The sequence below is a fragment of the Cynocephalus volans genome, chromosome 7 (genome assembly GCF_027409185.1).
Source record: "Cynocephalus volans isolate mCynVol1 chromosome 7, mCynVol1.pri, whole genome shotgun sequence".
Lineage (NCBI taxonomy): Eukaryota > Metazoa > Chordata > Mammalia > Dermoptera > Cynocephalidae > Cynocephalus > Cynocephalus volans.
The window spans coordinates 126,442,741-126,459,064 of NC_084466.1; the positions used below are offsets into that span (position 1 = coordinate 126,442,741).

General features: G+C 36.9%; 1 pseudogene; it reads right to left on the minus strand.

Moving 5' to 3' along the window:
* Nucleotides 1–37: 37 nt before the first annotated feature.
* The window catches only part of LOC134381775 (cytochrome P450 2C18-like), an 84,730-nt pseudogene continuing 68,443 nt past the window's right edge, over nt 38–16,324 (minus strand).

Below are 16,324 nucleotides of genomic sequence, written 5' to 3' on the forward strand. Positions count from 1 at the left end.
GCAGGTGTCATCAGGTAAGTTATGAGCACTGTCCAGTTCATCCAGTGCCTCCTCCCTCTGTTTCTCTCCCTCCCTGCTCCTGCAGGCTCATGGGACCTCTAGGAAAGCCAGCTTCCAAGGGCTGTGCCAGAGACAAGGGCGGCCCAGTAACCTGGCCCCAGACCCATTCACTCCTCTCAGCCTTGGCTGCTTTTTCATAAGAGAAAAAAGGACACTAGGAAAAAGTGGAACCAAAGAGCACATATCAGATGAATTGTTGTTGAAGCAATTTATCAATGCAGATGGAGGCGTTTGTTTGTAAGCAAGTTGTCATCCCTGAGTAATAAAGCTATATGCCATTCAGTCCACGGCCTGCTTCCAGCTTTAAAAACGCAGGACCTGGCCAGGAATGGTTCTCAGCAAATCTCACCAGCCTCTCTGTAGGTTTGAAGCCACTTTTACAGCTATAAACGAATTATACCAATTATGTTCATTCACTCATTTCCCACTACCCATGGTGTAATTAGTTCACATTCCATTTTAAAAAGAAAATCAAGGTATGTGTTTTCCCTAGGTAATTTTCCCTAAGTGACCCACGTCTCCTCTCTCCCTCTCCTCTTTCTCCCTTCTCTCTCTGAGACAAACTCTGGGGCACTTGGGGCAGCCTCATGGGGCACTTTAAGTACTCAGGTCCCAGATGGAAGCAGAGTCCATGGCAGCAATGAAGCTCCAGGTATCTCCCTCTGACTCCAGCCTTGTTCTCACAGTAGAGAGTGACATATGCTTCACTGCTGCCACAGAAGGTCAATATTTAAGTAGAAAGACTCATCTGCTGTTCACTTCTGCCGGCTGCAGTTGGGGCAAGGGAAAGCAGCCATCTCTGCCTGTCCTCTCCACACCAGCTACTCTCTGCCTTTTTCTCTCTCCCTCCATCTGCAGGGACTTGGGGAACCACCCCAGGGCAGGCCATGGGCCCACCTCTAGGAGTTTCTCTAGCCAGGGGTCTTCCTTGGGCTCACCTTTTGCTCTGTTTTTTGAGTTATATGCCTAACTCTTTTGAGTATTGAGCTTGGAACTTTCCCTATAATAAATGTATTACATTATTTCCCACAAATATTTTTTCTATTACACTTAGAAGTATTTTTAACTCAAGATCAGAATATGGAATGTTCTTGATAAGAATTTATCCTCTTCTTTCGGGTATTCTATGTCTCAAAACTATGAAGGAAACACTAAAATGAGAGAGCCCTAACGACCGGGCCATCCCATATTCTTCCAGCAAGTAACCTTGTGAAGCATTTCCATGATAAAAAAAAAGAGAGAGAAAGAAAACAACTTAGTATATATTCTCAGTAATGATGATATATTTATGCCACTGGATAATTTATAAAGCACTTTCAATATCCAGTACCTTACAACGAAGCATTGATACATCTAATTCAAAAATAATATTCTAAGTGGTCTTCTACATTTCACCAGAGCATTTGCTACCCATTTATCAAAGCAAAACCCCCCCACTCTGTTGCTTCTGTGCTCAGCTGCGGGTTGAGAGGGAGAGAAATCTCCTTATTCCATCTACCTGCTGATAATAATAAAAATAAAGGCTAATAATAATAATAATACTCTAAGACACAAAGTCTTATGTCTTAGACATTAGGCTATAAAACATTGACATGATACCACAATATCTTAAAAAGTAATTAGGACAAAACTAGACATCAGAAATAAAGCAAAACAATTTTCCCATTTTTATATATAATAACAGCAATGAAAGAAAGAATTCTACACTGATATAGTTTCAGAAAATGTAACACACCCAACTGAGTCACCAGGAAAGAAAGTTTTGAGGGAGGGAAACTGAAATCAATACATTCTTCTGAACATACTCCTTACAGTTTTAATAACAAAATACAAGAGTTTAATCAAATTTAACTCCTTTGGAGTAACTATAAACAAAGTTTCCTACTTCTGTTTCTCCCTGATTCACAATTGGAGCTGATGTGCACCAGTTTCCTAACTGTTTAATATTTTCTCTCTCTATTTCAGGCCCTGACCTCTTACCCTGTCTCCTTGGGTATATTATAGCCAGGATACTCCAACCCGGATGAGGTGGGGGACACAGCCAGGCATTTAATGATCCCACTGCTCTTTAGAACATAAGAAGGAACTCCTCTTAAGCTACTTCCCAGAAGAAGACTTTGGAGGCTTAGCTTGCAGAACTCATGAGTCACACAGGCCTGCACCAGCCAAAAGAGCAGGTAGGGTGAGGGTCAGAAAGTCAAGGTGGATGGAAAACATCATGTCAATGGCCCTGGAACATGAATCAGAACAGCAACCCTGAGATAAAATTGTACTCTATCAGAATAGTGAAGTGACCAGGGTGGGGTACAGGTGCTACTTAATTTTACTTGTTATTAATATGTATGAGATACAGAGCTAATTGTCACCCCTCGTGCCCATGATGTGAGGGCTGGATTCATACTGGCAGCATACCCATTACCAGAAATTACTTTTGTACCCTTTGACCCCACCCAATTTTCTCCCAACCTCCCTCCCCCTCCCGCTTCTCCTCTCTCCACTTTGTAGCCCTAGGAATGTTCCCTCCCTCTGTAAGACTAAGGCACTTCTGTGGTCTTTCTTTCCTTCCTTCTTTCTCTCTTAGCTCTGACATATAAGTGAGGACATGCGGTATTTTTCCCTCTGTGCTTTGATTATTTCACTCAACATACTTCTCCATGTTCATCCATGTCATTGCAAATGGGAGTATTTCATTCTTTTTATGGCAGAGTGGTTTCCCTTGGTGTATATATACCACAGTATTCCATAGTATATATATATACACCACAGTTTCCTTATCCAATCATCCATCAATGGACATTTAGCCTGGTTCCATATCTTGGCTATTATAAACAGAGCTGCAATGAACATGGGAGTGCAGGTATCCCTTCGACATGATGATTTCCATTCCTCTGAGTATATATCAAGAAGAGGGATTGCTGTATCATATGGAAGATCGATCTGTAGTTGTTTGAGAAAACTCCACACTGTTTTCCATAGCAGTTGTAATAATTTACAGTCCCACCAACAGTGTAGGTGTGTTCCCTTCTCTCCAGGCCCTCACCAGCATTTCTTTATTCACCATCTTTTTTATTATAGCCAGTCTAACTGGGGAGAGGTGGTATCTCAGTATAGTTTTAATTTGCATTTCCCTGATGGCTAGTCATGGTGAACATTTTTTCATGTATCTGTTGGCCATGTGTATGTCTTCCTTTGAATAATGTCTATTCAGCTCCTTTGCCCATATTTTAATTGGGTTATTTGTTTTCTTACTGTATAATTGCTTGAGTTCTATGTATATTCTGGATATTAATCCCATTTCAGATGCATAGTTAGCAAAAATTTTCTCCCACTCTGTAGGTTGTCATTTCACTCTGTTGATTGTTTCCACTGCTATGCAGAAGTTGTTTAGTTTTATATAGTCCCATTTGTTTTTTTTTCTTTTGCTTCTTGTGCTTTCAGACTCATGTTTGTAAAGTCTGTGCCCAGACCTAGTTGCACACTACCTGACTTTAAATTATGCTACAAAGGTATTGTAACTAAAACAACATGGTACTGGTACAAAAATAGACATTGAGGCCAGTGGAGTAGAATTGAGAACCCAGAAATCAACCCTCAGGCTTATAGCCATCTGATATGGGCAAAGGCACTAAAAAATCTACATTGAGGTAATGACTGCCTGTTCAAAAAGTGGTGGTGGGAAAACTGGATATCCATATGAAGAAGAATGAAACTACATAAGCATCTCTCACCATACACTAAAACCAAGTCAAAATGGATTAAAGACTTATATATAAGACCTGAAACTGTACTTACGTGTTTTTTAAACTTGACCCATCTTCTGTGGCAGCAAATTAATCTGTATATAAATCCCAAATAAAACCAAGAAGCTGTGAAAGAAAAATCCCCACTGCTGATACAACCTTATTGGGGCCAATTATTCACATAGTAGGTAAATTTGGTTCTTTAATAAAACTGCCCATATGTGACACAAAGATTGGAATGGAAAGGGGAATTACTTGAATTATAAGAAGCATTCAGACAGGAGAAGACAGTATCTTCATAAAAATCTTCTTTCTATCCATACAGTATGTGTATTTTCCCCCTTTGCACCCACTAAGTACAACTAAAAATAGCCCAGATATTATATGTAAAACAAACATAAGAAGACTCTGAGAGGTGAAAAGAAGAGGCAGACTGACTAGGGAACTTGGGACATGGTGGTGAGTTACGTGGGTTTTCTTTTTGCTTTTGATATCCCAGCCTTGGAACTAAAAGCAGCAACAGGCAAAGGGCAACAGACACAGGCAAAAAAGTCCTAAGAGAAGTTTCTCTCTGACTAAATGAACAAGAAAGGGGCAGCTCATCAAGACACAAAACTTTGAAACAATGTACTTTACTCCAGCCAAACTCCAGAAAAGGCAAACTGGGGAGTCTGGACTTCCTCCCTCACCAGGCTATAATGAGGTGCCCCAACTACCCCACTGGGTAGTATAAGAGAAGACCCAGTAGGACCCACATTTTATCACTACCTGGCTGTAATGAAGAAAGTCTTTTGGAGAGTCAGTACTTTCACCACCACTCAGCAGTAACGAGGCCACTACTCACTCCCAGTAGTGTCAGTGGAGGCCATGTGGGGGCCAGATCTCCCACCCTAGTCCAGTGGTAGCAAGCAGTCTCCATTAACCTCAGGTGTCAATGCAAGCAGAGTAGGGGAACTCAACTTCTACCCCCACTTGATAGTGACAAGGCAGCAACCTTATACCCTTTGCCTTGCCACAGTGTTCACAAAGAAAGACACTAAAAACAGGATGTTTTAATAAGATCCAGTATACCCCTTGCATAATAACAAAAATGTGCAGGTTTCAATTGAAAATCACTTGTCTTAGAAGAATCAAGAATATCTCAAACTGAAAAAACAGATGTATATGTAGATGCCAACATCAAGATGACCGAAATTTTAGAGTTATCTGTCAAAATGGTAAAGTAGTCATCACAAAAATGTCTCAATAAGCAATTATGAACATGCTTGAAACAAACAGAAAAAGTCTCTGTAAAGAAACAAAAGATATAAAAAACCAAATGGACATTCTAAAACTGAAAAATAAAGTAACCAAAAGAAAACAGAGAGTGGATGGGCTCAAAAGTAGCATAGAGAGACAGAGAAAATAAATGGATGCCAGCAGGGGAAGCCAATAAGGAGAGAAATAAAGGAGCCTCAGAGACCTATGGGACTATATAAAAGATCTCAAATTCATGTTAATGAAGAGGTGGAGTCCGGGAACTTGTAGTTGAAAGAGTACTAGAAGAAATAATAGCTGAAAATGTCCAAAATTTGGCAAAAGACATAAACTGACATAAACCTACAGATCTAAGATGCAGGGCAAACAGGATAAACTCAAAGAAATCCACACTAAAACACATCATAGTACATTTCTGGAAACTAAATCAAAGAAAGAATTTTCAAAGCAGCAAGAGAAAAATGTCACATTGTCTAGAAGAGAAAATCAATTCAAATAACAGCAGATTTCTCACAGAATCTACAGAGGCAAGAGGGAATTCACATGACATTTTCAAGTGCTGAAAGAAAAGATTCTGGCTGCCAGCCCAGAATCCTATCTCCAATAAAAATATCATATGTTAAAAAAGAAAACGTATCTCAAATCCACAACCTAAATTTATACCTAAGGCAAATAGAAAAAGAAGAAAAAACTAAATCCAAAGTAATAGATGGAAGGAAATAGTAAAGATTAGAGCAGAAATAAAGAAAATGGAGATAGAAAAAATAGAATACATCAACAAAACTAAAAGTTGTCTTTTCAAAAAGATCAACAAAATTGTCAAAACTTTAGCTAGATTAAGAAACAAAGAGAAGTCTCAAATAATAAAATTCAGAAATGAAAGAGGAGACATTACAACTGATGCCACAAAAATAAAAAGGATAATGAGGCTAATATGAAAAATTATACACTAACAAACTGGATAACCTAGAAGAAATGGATAAATTCCCATATACGTACAACCTAACAAGACTGAATTATGAAGAAGTTAAAAATATGAACAGAAATATAACTAGTAAGGAAATTGAATCACTATTCAAAAACATCCCAATAGAAAAAAGCCCAGGACCAGATGGCTTCACTGGTGATTGCTATCAAATATTTTTGAAAACATTAAAACCAATCCTTCTGAAACTTCAGAAATATTGAAGAGGAGCGAAAACTTACAAACTCATTCCATGAGGCCAGCATTATCTTGATAACAAAACTAAAGACACTATAAGAAAAAACTGCAGACCAATGTACCTGATGAATTTTCATGCAAAATTTCTCAACAAAGTACTAACAAACTGAATTCAACAGCAAATTAAAAGCATTATACACTATGACCAAATGGGATTTACTCCTGGAATGCAAGGATGGTTAACGATATAATCATGCATCAGTGTAATACATCACATCAGCAGAATGAAGAAAAAACATACATAGTCATCTCAATTGATACAGAAAAAGCATCTGATCCATCAACACCATTTCTTGATAAAAAAAATTTCGACAACTGGGAATAGTTGACAATTAGCTCAATATAATAAAGATTGCATATAAAAAGCCCATAGCTAACATCAAATTCAATGATGAAAAACTGAAAGCTTTTCCTCTATGATCATGAGCAAGGCTTGGATGCCCGCTTCCACCATTTTTATTCAACAAATTGTTTGAAGTCCTATCCAGAGCTATTAAGCAAGAAAAAAATAAACACTGCCCAAATTGGAAAGGAAAAAGTAAAATTATTTCTTTTCACACATACTATGATCTTCTACATAGAAAACTCAAGATTCCACACTAAACAATGTGTTAGAACTAATAAATGAACTGAGCAAAGTTGCAGGATAAAAATTTAACATGCAAAAATCTGTGGTGTTTCCATACACTAACTGTAAATAATCCTAAAAGGAAATTTAAAATTATAGCAAGAGTATATAACAATTTTAATGTATTCACCCAACACCGGAGCAGTCAGATATATAGAGCAAATATTACAAAATCTAAAGAGAGAGCTATACGGCAACTCACCATTAGCTGGGGACCCTACCACCCAACTCTCAGCATTGGACAGATCATCAAGACACAATATCAAAAAAGAAATATCAGATTTAAGTGGCTCCATAGACTAGACAAACCTAACAGACATTTACAGAACATTTCATCCAACAGTTGAAGAATAAACATTCTTTGCATCAGCCTGTGGAACATTGTTCAGAACTAACCATACACAGGGCCACAAAACTAGTCTCATCAAGTTCAAAAAAATAGAAATCATATTAGACATCTTTTCGGACAAATATGGAATAAAACTAGAAATAAATAAGAAGAAGAACTTTTGAAACAACACGAATACTTAGAAACTAAACAACATGCTCCGAAATGGCCAATGGGTCAAAGAAGAGATGAAACGGAAAATGTTAAAAGTTTATTGAAACAGATGAGGAAAGAAACACAACATATCAAAACTTATGAACACAGCCACAGCGGTATTAAGAGAAAAGATTATACCAATGAATGCCTACATAAAAAAGAAAGATTTCAAAGAAATGACCTAACAATGCACCTCAAGGAAAAGGAAAAGCAAGAACAATATTAACCCAAAATAAGGACAAAAAAGAAATAATAGAAATCAGAGCAGAAATAAATAAAATTGAGACTAAATATACAAAGCTAAAGAGGAATCAAATGAAAATTTGTGTTTTTTTTTTGAAAAGATAAACAAAATTGACAAACCATTAGCCACACTAGCCAGGAAAAAAGCAAAAAAAAAAAATCAGAAATGAAAGAGGAGGCATTACAAGTGATACCACTGAAATACAAAATATCATGAGAGTATTATGAACAATTGTATGCCAACAAATATAAGAACCAAGAGGAAATGGATAAATTACTGCACACATGTGACCTACCTAGACTGAACCAAGAAAAAATGGAAAACAATATTAGACCAATAAGAAGTAATGTGATCTAATCAGTAATAAAAAGTCTCCAAACTAAGGAAATCCCAAGAATGGGTGGCTTTACTGCTGAATTCTACCAAATATTTTAAAAGTAAAAATACCAATACTTCTTAATCTATTGCAAAAAATTGAAATAGATGAAGTTCTCCCAAACTCATATTGCAAGACCAGCATTACTCTGATACCAAAATAATGTACGAACACAATAAACAACAACAACAACAACAACAACAACAACAGAACAATATCCATAATAAACATAGATGCAAAAATCCTTAGTAGAATACTAGCAAATTGAATCCAACATCATGTCAAAAGCTTATACATCATAATCAAGTGGGATTTATCCCAGGGATGCAAGGATGGTTCAACCTATGCAAATCAATAAACATAACACATTACATAAATAAAATGAAAGAAAAAATATAACCTTCTTAATAGATTCAGAAAAATCACTAAGTAAAATTCAACAACCTTCATCACAAAAACTCTCAACAAATTAAGTAGAAAATGCAAGTGTCTTAATACAATGAAGGATATATATGAAAAAACCACAGCTAACCTCATATTAAAAATATTTCACCTTGGGCCGACCCCGTGGCTCACTCAGGAAAGCGCAGTGCTGGGAGCACAGTCGTGTTCCCGACGCAGATTCGGATCCTATATAGGGACGGCTGGTGCGCTCACTGGCTGAGTGTGGTGAGAATGACACCAAGCCAAGGGTTGTGATCCCCTTACTGGTCACAAAAATGAAAAAAATATTCACTGTTTCCCCTAAGAACTGAAACAGGACAAATAAAGTGGAAAGAATGCCCCCCCAAAGTCATTGAAGATTGATCCCAACTGTAACTGTAATAGGGAAATCCTATTATGAAAATTGGGAGTGCAGCATTAAAAAAGTGTTCAGATTGTAAGGAATGTGCACTAGTTTTTGGGTGTGGTCTGAGGGCTTTAAAGTAGAGCACGTGAGGGTCTCTCTCTCTCTCTCTCTCTCTGTGTGTGTGTGTGTGTGTGTGTGTGTGTGTGTGTGTGTGTGTGTGTACTTGGGCATTTCCTGCCATGTGAGACCCCTGAATTGCTATAATGCCATCACCACAGAAGACCCTCAGCAGATGTCTTCCCATGACAGTGGACTTCCCAGCCTCTGAAATATAAGCAATACATTTCATTTTCTTACACATTATCCAGTTCCTGGTATTTTGTTAAAAGTGACAAAAATAAAATACCTGGGAATGTTTAACCCAAGAGGTGAAAGATGTCTACAAGAAAAAGTAGAAAACATTGAGCAAAGAAATTAAAGAATACACACAAAAAATGGAAAGGTAACACAATCACATTGATTGGAGGTATCAATACTGTCAAAATGACCTTCCTACCCAAAGTGTTCTGCCGAATCAATACAATACCATCAAACTACAAATTACACACTTTTCAGATATAGAAAAAACAATTCAAAAATTTATATGGACAAAAAGAGACCCAGAGTAGCCAAAAAAACCTTTGGAAAAAGAACAAAGCAGGAGACATTACACACCCTGACTTCAAAATATACTACAAAGCTATAATAATCAAAACTGCATGGTACTGGCACAAAAATAGACATGTAGACCAAGGGAACAGAATAGAGAATGCAGAAATAAGTCTTTGCACCTACTGCAAACTTATTTTCAACAAAGCAGTGAAGACCATGTATTGGGGAAGAGACAGTCTTTTCAAAAAATGGTGCTGGGAGAATTGGAGATCCATGTGCAGAAGAATGAAACTATACTCCTATTCAAAACGTAGAACCTGAAACTATAAAATTTTAGAAGAAAACACAATGGAAACACTTCAGGACATAGGACTGGGCAAAGATTTTATACATAAGAATTCCAAAACACAGGGAACAAAAGGCAATATTAACAAATGGGATTGTGTCAAACTAAAAAACGTCTGCACAACAAAGGAAACAATAAACAGAATGAAAAGACAACCTGAAGAATGGGAGAAAATATTTGCAAACTACACATTTGAAAGAGGATTAATATCCAGAATATACAAGAACACTAACAAGTCAATAGTAATAAATAAATAAATAAACAGATCTTAAAATGGACAGGAGAACTGAATAGACATTTCTCAAAAGAGGACATAAAAATCATCAAAAAGTATGTGATAAAAATGCTCAAAATCACTATCCATCCGAGAAATGCAAATCAAAACCACAATGAGATGTCATCTCACCCCAGTTAGAATGACTGTCATCAAAAAGACAAAAAAAACCACAGATGTTGTACAGATGCAGAGAAAGCAGAACTCTTGTAGATTGTTGGGAATGTAAATTAGTATGGCCATTGTGGAAAAAAGTATGGAGGTTTCTCAAAGAACTACAGAGATTAATACCATATGTTCCAGCAATCACACTACTGGGTGTATATCCAGAGGAATGGAAATCATCACATTCAAATGATACCTGCACTCCCAAGTTTATGGTAGCTCTATATTACAATAGCCAAGAGTTGGTAACAAAGTTAGTCTTCATCAACGGATGACTGGATATAGAAAATATGGTAAATATACACAATGGGATACTACTCAGCCATAAAAAAAAGAAAATTTGCCATTTGTAGCAACATGGATGACCTCGGAGAAAATTATATTAGGTGAAAAAAAGCAGGCACAGAAAGACAAATACCGGATATTCTCACTCATATCTGGAAGCTGAAAACGTTGATCTCATAGACATAGAGACTAAAACAGTGGTTGCTAGAGACTGGTAAGGGGAGTTGAAGGGGGTGTGAGAAGAAGGTGGTCAAAGGATACAAAATTGAAGAGAGAGAGAGAGAGAGAGAATAATATCTAGTGTTCTATAGCAATAAAGGGAGACTACAGCCAACAATAAATTACGGAATAACATAAAGTAGCAAGTTGTGAGGATGTTGAATGTTCCAAACACAAAGGGTGATAAATGTTTGAGGTAATGGGCATGCTGAACACCCTGATATGATCATTGAATGCACTGTAAATATACCCAAATATCATATTGTACTCCGTAAATTATATGATTTTCATGGATTGATTTAGAAAAAATAAGTTAAAAAGAAACAAAATTCAGAGACATAATTATTAGAAGCTATCAGAAACTGGGGGAAGAAATAATGAGAAATTATACACTTAATGGGTACAGTCTACATTTAGGATGATGAAAAGTTTTGGAAGTTGATAGAGGTAGGGGTTACACAATGAATGTCATTAATTCCATACAATTGTATAAAAGCTTGAAATGAAAATTCTTATATGCATATAACCACAATAAAATTTTTTTGAATTAAAAAATAAGCTTCCATGGAAATCCTAAATAAATGCTAACAGTTAACACAATGCCTGCCTGTAGCAAATTGTCAGTCTGTGATACTACACGACCAGTCACTTTAAGGATCTGGTATGCTGTACTGTTGAGTCTCCAGTTGAAGTTGTCTGTGTGGTTTTGGGTACTATTTTAAGGTTTGAAATATGGATCCAGTATTCTTACCTGTAATTTAGCAGCACAAGGATTAGTTAGTGATACTTGATAAGGCTTGTGCTACTAAAGTTCCAAAGAATTTTTGGATGCAAAGTACTGCTTATGAACAAAGTCTCTTGGTTGGATGTGCTGTAATGTGGCATCATCACCTGGAAACTTTCAAGACCATCTTTGATAAGCTGATTGTTACAGTTTTCTCAGGTTATTACTTCCTTGAAGTATTCGTCCTTTAACAAGGAGTGAGTCACAAAGAGCCAAGAGTGATGGCATAGGTCTGTCTGTAGCTATTTCAAAAGGAGATAGGTAGTGTTTTCTTAATAGACTAGCTCTCAGTTTCATCAATATTAATGGCAAACTGTGTAGCCAAGGTAATTTTAAAATATCCACATATTTTCCTAATTGCGTATTTCTTATTTCATTGTTTTTTTAAACAAGGCCTGTAGAATGAGCATATGCACAAAGAAAGTCCTGAAATATTGGTCATGCCTTGCAGAAAAGTTGGAGCATGTCCAGTAAAATGAGTAGCCAGTGACTGTGTAGCTGTTTAGGAACACCCAAACTAGGCATTATTTTTTTCTAGTAATACTTTCACAACTACCAAAGCAGTTGCTTGACAACAAGAGAATGCCTCTACCCTATTTGAATGCATGTAGACCATAACCGAAACATATTTGTAACCATGTGAGGGGTATGGCTGAATGAAATCCATTTGGCATACATCAAAGAGTGCTCCTGGCAGGTCAAATTTCCCCCTTGAAGTTCTTATGGATTTTCTCAGATTGAATTTTGGATGGGCTGTGCATGCATTATCAGCTCATTCTGCCTCAGAATGAAATTTTCTCCACTAACATTATTTTGAATATTAATTAATTTATCAGTTGCCCAGTGAGTTAAATCAAGAAATTTTTCTAACAAAAACTTTGTGAAAGTTTTAGGTAATATATGCATTGCATTGGGGCCTTTCCAGAGGTCCTTTGTGTATTCAAATAGCAGTCATGTTCTTTCCATTTATTAATCTCATTGACATATGTATGTTGATGTACACATCTTCTTATATTTTCCATGGATTCCTCAGGGAGCATGGTGGATTCCAATGGAGTTATGGAGCACATATTTGTACTTGACATATAACAAAGCTAGGAGTCATAGCTGCTTGCTTAGCCAAAGGATATGCTAAGGCATTTCCTTTTGTCTCTTTAGTATCTTTAGTGCAGTGGGCTGGTACATTAACAATAGCCACTTTCATAAGAAATTGAATGGCATTTAGTAATGTATTAAATAGAACACCAGTTTTATGTGGTGTCTGGATGAATTAAGAAAGCTCTCTGGTTCCAAAGAATTCAAAAATCAAAGACAACATCAAAAGCATGTCTTCTGTCTGTGTTATATTCACAGTATGTCCTCTAGCTAGAATGCAGGCCCTCTTTATTGCACATAATTCAGCTTGTTAAGCACTCAATATGTGAAGAAAGTGTGCCACTCTCAACTTTGTGTGTTTCTGAGGCTATATCATATCCAGTAAATCACCACCTTAATTCCAAAGTCAGGAGCCAACTGGATATCATTCAAAATCAGCACTTTTAAAACCTAATTTCTTTAAATCATGTCTTAGTGTGATTACAAGATCAGTACAAGCTATACAATCATGTTCTAAGGTGTCTTGTAACTCAGATGGTAAAAAGACATCAGGAATAAAACTGGAAGTTTTGAAAATTTTATATTAGATGAGGAGAGAAGAAGAAGCTCATATTGTGTAGGGCAGCTTAAAGGTCAATTCCATGTGTAAAACAAACTAGAAGAAAAAGAGATCAAGAAAGCGAGCCCATTTACAATAGTCACCAAAAATAAATACAATACCTAGGAAAAATTGAACCAAAGATGTGAAAGATCTCTACAATAACAACTACAAATCACTACTGAAAGAAATTAAAGAAGACACGAAAATATGGAAAGATATTCTTTGTTCATGCATTGGAAGAACCAATGCAGTAAAAATGTCCATACTACCCAATGCAATCCCCATCAAAATGCCAATGACACACTTTGCAGAAATAGAGAAATAAATCTTAACAATCATATGGAAAAGAAAGACCCCAAACAGCCAAAGCAATCCTGAGCTAAAAAGTAAAGCTGGAGGTACTACACTTAATAACTACAAACTATGTTACAAATCTATAGTAACAAAAACAGCATGGCACTGGCATAAAAACAGACATGTGGAACAGTGGAACAGAATAGAAAACAAGGAATCAACCCACATATTTACAGTCAACTTGATCTTTGACCAAGAACATGCATTGGGAAAAAGACTGGCTCTTCAATAAATGGTACTTGAAAGACTAGATATCCATTTGTAGAGGAATGAAACTTGATCTGTACCTCTCATACCGAAATCAAACAAAATGGATTAGAGACTTAAATATAAGGCCTCAAACTTTAAAACTCCTAGAAGGAAACACAGGGAAATCACTCCATTATTTAGGAGTGGGCAATGACTTTGTGAATAACACCTCAAAGCACTTGCAATAAAAGAAAAAAAAAGAGATTATATCAAACTCAAAAGCTTCAGCACAGCAATGGAAACAATCAACAGTGTGAAAAGGCATCCTACAGAATGAGAGAAAATATTTGTCAATTATGCATCTAACAAGGGATTAACATCCAGAATATAAAAAGAGATCAGAGTACTTTACAACAAAAAAACAAATAATCCAATTAAAAAATGGGCTAAGGAGCTGAATAGACATTTCTCAATGGAAGACATACAAATGCCCAACAGGTATATGAAAACATCCCCAACATCACTAATCATCAGGGAAATGTAAATCAAAACCACTTTGAGATATCGCCTTACCCCAATCAAACTGGCTATAATTAAGAAGACAGAGAATAACAAATGCTGGCAAAGATGCGGAGAAAGAGGAACCATTCTGCACGGTTGGTGGGACTGTAAATTAGTACAGTCATTATGGAGAGCAGTATGGGAGTTTCTTAAAAAGCTACAGATAGAACTTCCATATGATTCAACAATCCCACTCCTGGGGATATATCCAGAGGACTGGAAAACATCATGTCAAAGGGATACCTGCACTCCTATGTTTATTGCAGCTCTGTTCATAATAGCTAGGCAATGGAATCAAAAATAAATGTCCATTGATGGATGGCTGGTATATATACACAATGGAATAATACTCAGCCACAAAAAAAAAGAATAAAATTCTCCCATTTAAAGCAATGTGGGTGAGCCTGGAGAAAATTATTCTAAGTGAAACAACCCAGGTACAGAAAGAGAAATACTGCATATTCTCACTCATAACCAAGAACTGAATCCATAGATAAACAAATGAACAATTAAGAGAGACAGAGAGAAAGGAAGAGAGAAACAACAATCACAGTAATATGTTGAACTTTCAGAAAACTGGAGGTGGAAAACGAGAGGAAGGAAAGAGGGGGGCTAATGAGGACTTGGTCAGCAGACGCAAAGAATGATTGCGTATTGTAATGATGAATACACTAACTATACTGATCTAACCACAGCACACTGTACACAATTATTGAAAATCAACATTGTACCCCACGTGCATGTATAAGAAATTATCTAAAAATAAGTAAATAAAATAAAAATATATATGTAAATAAAAAATGGAAGTCACAACAGCATGTGGAACATAAAGGTGCAGGAGTTATCCAAAACTATCTTTAATACTGCCTTGACCATAAAATAGGTGGCAGAGATGGCCCAAAGACAAGGCAGAAGTGCTTGACCAACTGTGTCAAGTATATGAATGAAATAGGCAGGAGTTCTCTAGCTATTCCCATGTTTCTGGGTTAGAATACCCTAAGCATATCCCTCCTTTTCATATGCATATGAATTAAATTCTAATCATAATTAGAATGTCCCAAAGTAGGGAGACAGCAGAGTGATTCTTTTAATTTTGTAAAATTTCCCTCTCTCTGGTGTTCATTTTACTTGGTCTGGATTTCCTTTAGTGCATTCTAAAAGGGTTTATCTAAACCAGAAAACTCCAGTATCCATAGTCAGAAGCAGACACAAAACCCCAAGAAACCTCATGGCTTTTCCAGAGTCAAAGATTTTGAGAACTGCTGGATTCCTTTTATCCTATCGAGGTCTGACTGTTTTCCCTAAGCAGAAATGACATGTTCTATATACTTAACTGAAGGTTGTTGCTTGTAGTTTTTCCTTACCCACTTTTGTCCAAGTAGAAAGATTTGTAATGTAAGCGTATGTAGAGCTAGGGCTGAGTCTGGAACTCACAAACCCTTCAAGTTCTTTCTCAATACTAGGCCACAAACACTTCACTTGCAGGACTATGAGCTAGATAACCAGAAAAACAGGTCCTTGGAGCCTTGGTTGAAGAAGGAATAGTGTTTATTCAGCACACACATGTCTAAGAGGTAGGCAGTCCTACGAGAATCTCTACTGCTACTAGCAGAGTCCACTTGAAAATTGAGCAGCTGCCAGCAAAGTAAATATGCTCTGTTTTTTTTTTTGTTTTTTTTGTTTTTTTGTCGTTTTTTCGTGACCGGCACTCAGCCAGTGAGTGCACCGGTCAGTCCTATATAGGATCCGAACCCACGGCGGGAGCGTCGCCGCGCTCCCAGCGCAGCACTCTACCAAGTGCGCCACGGGCTCGGCCCAAATATGCTCTGTTTTTAGACGCAAGCTCTGCTGAGCCACTACTTCACACACTGAAGAACACACAAAAATAGCAACAAAACTAAAATGATACCTGGGCATCCATGCGCACTAACTCCACCCC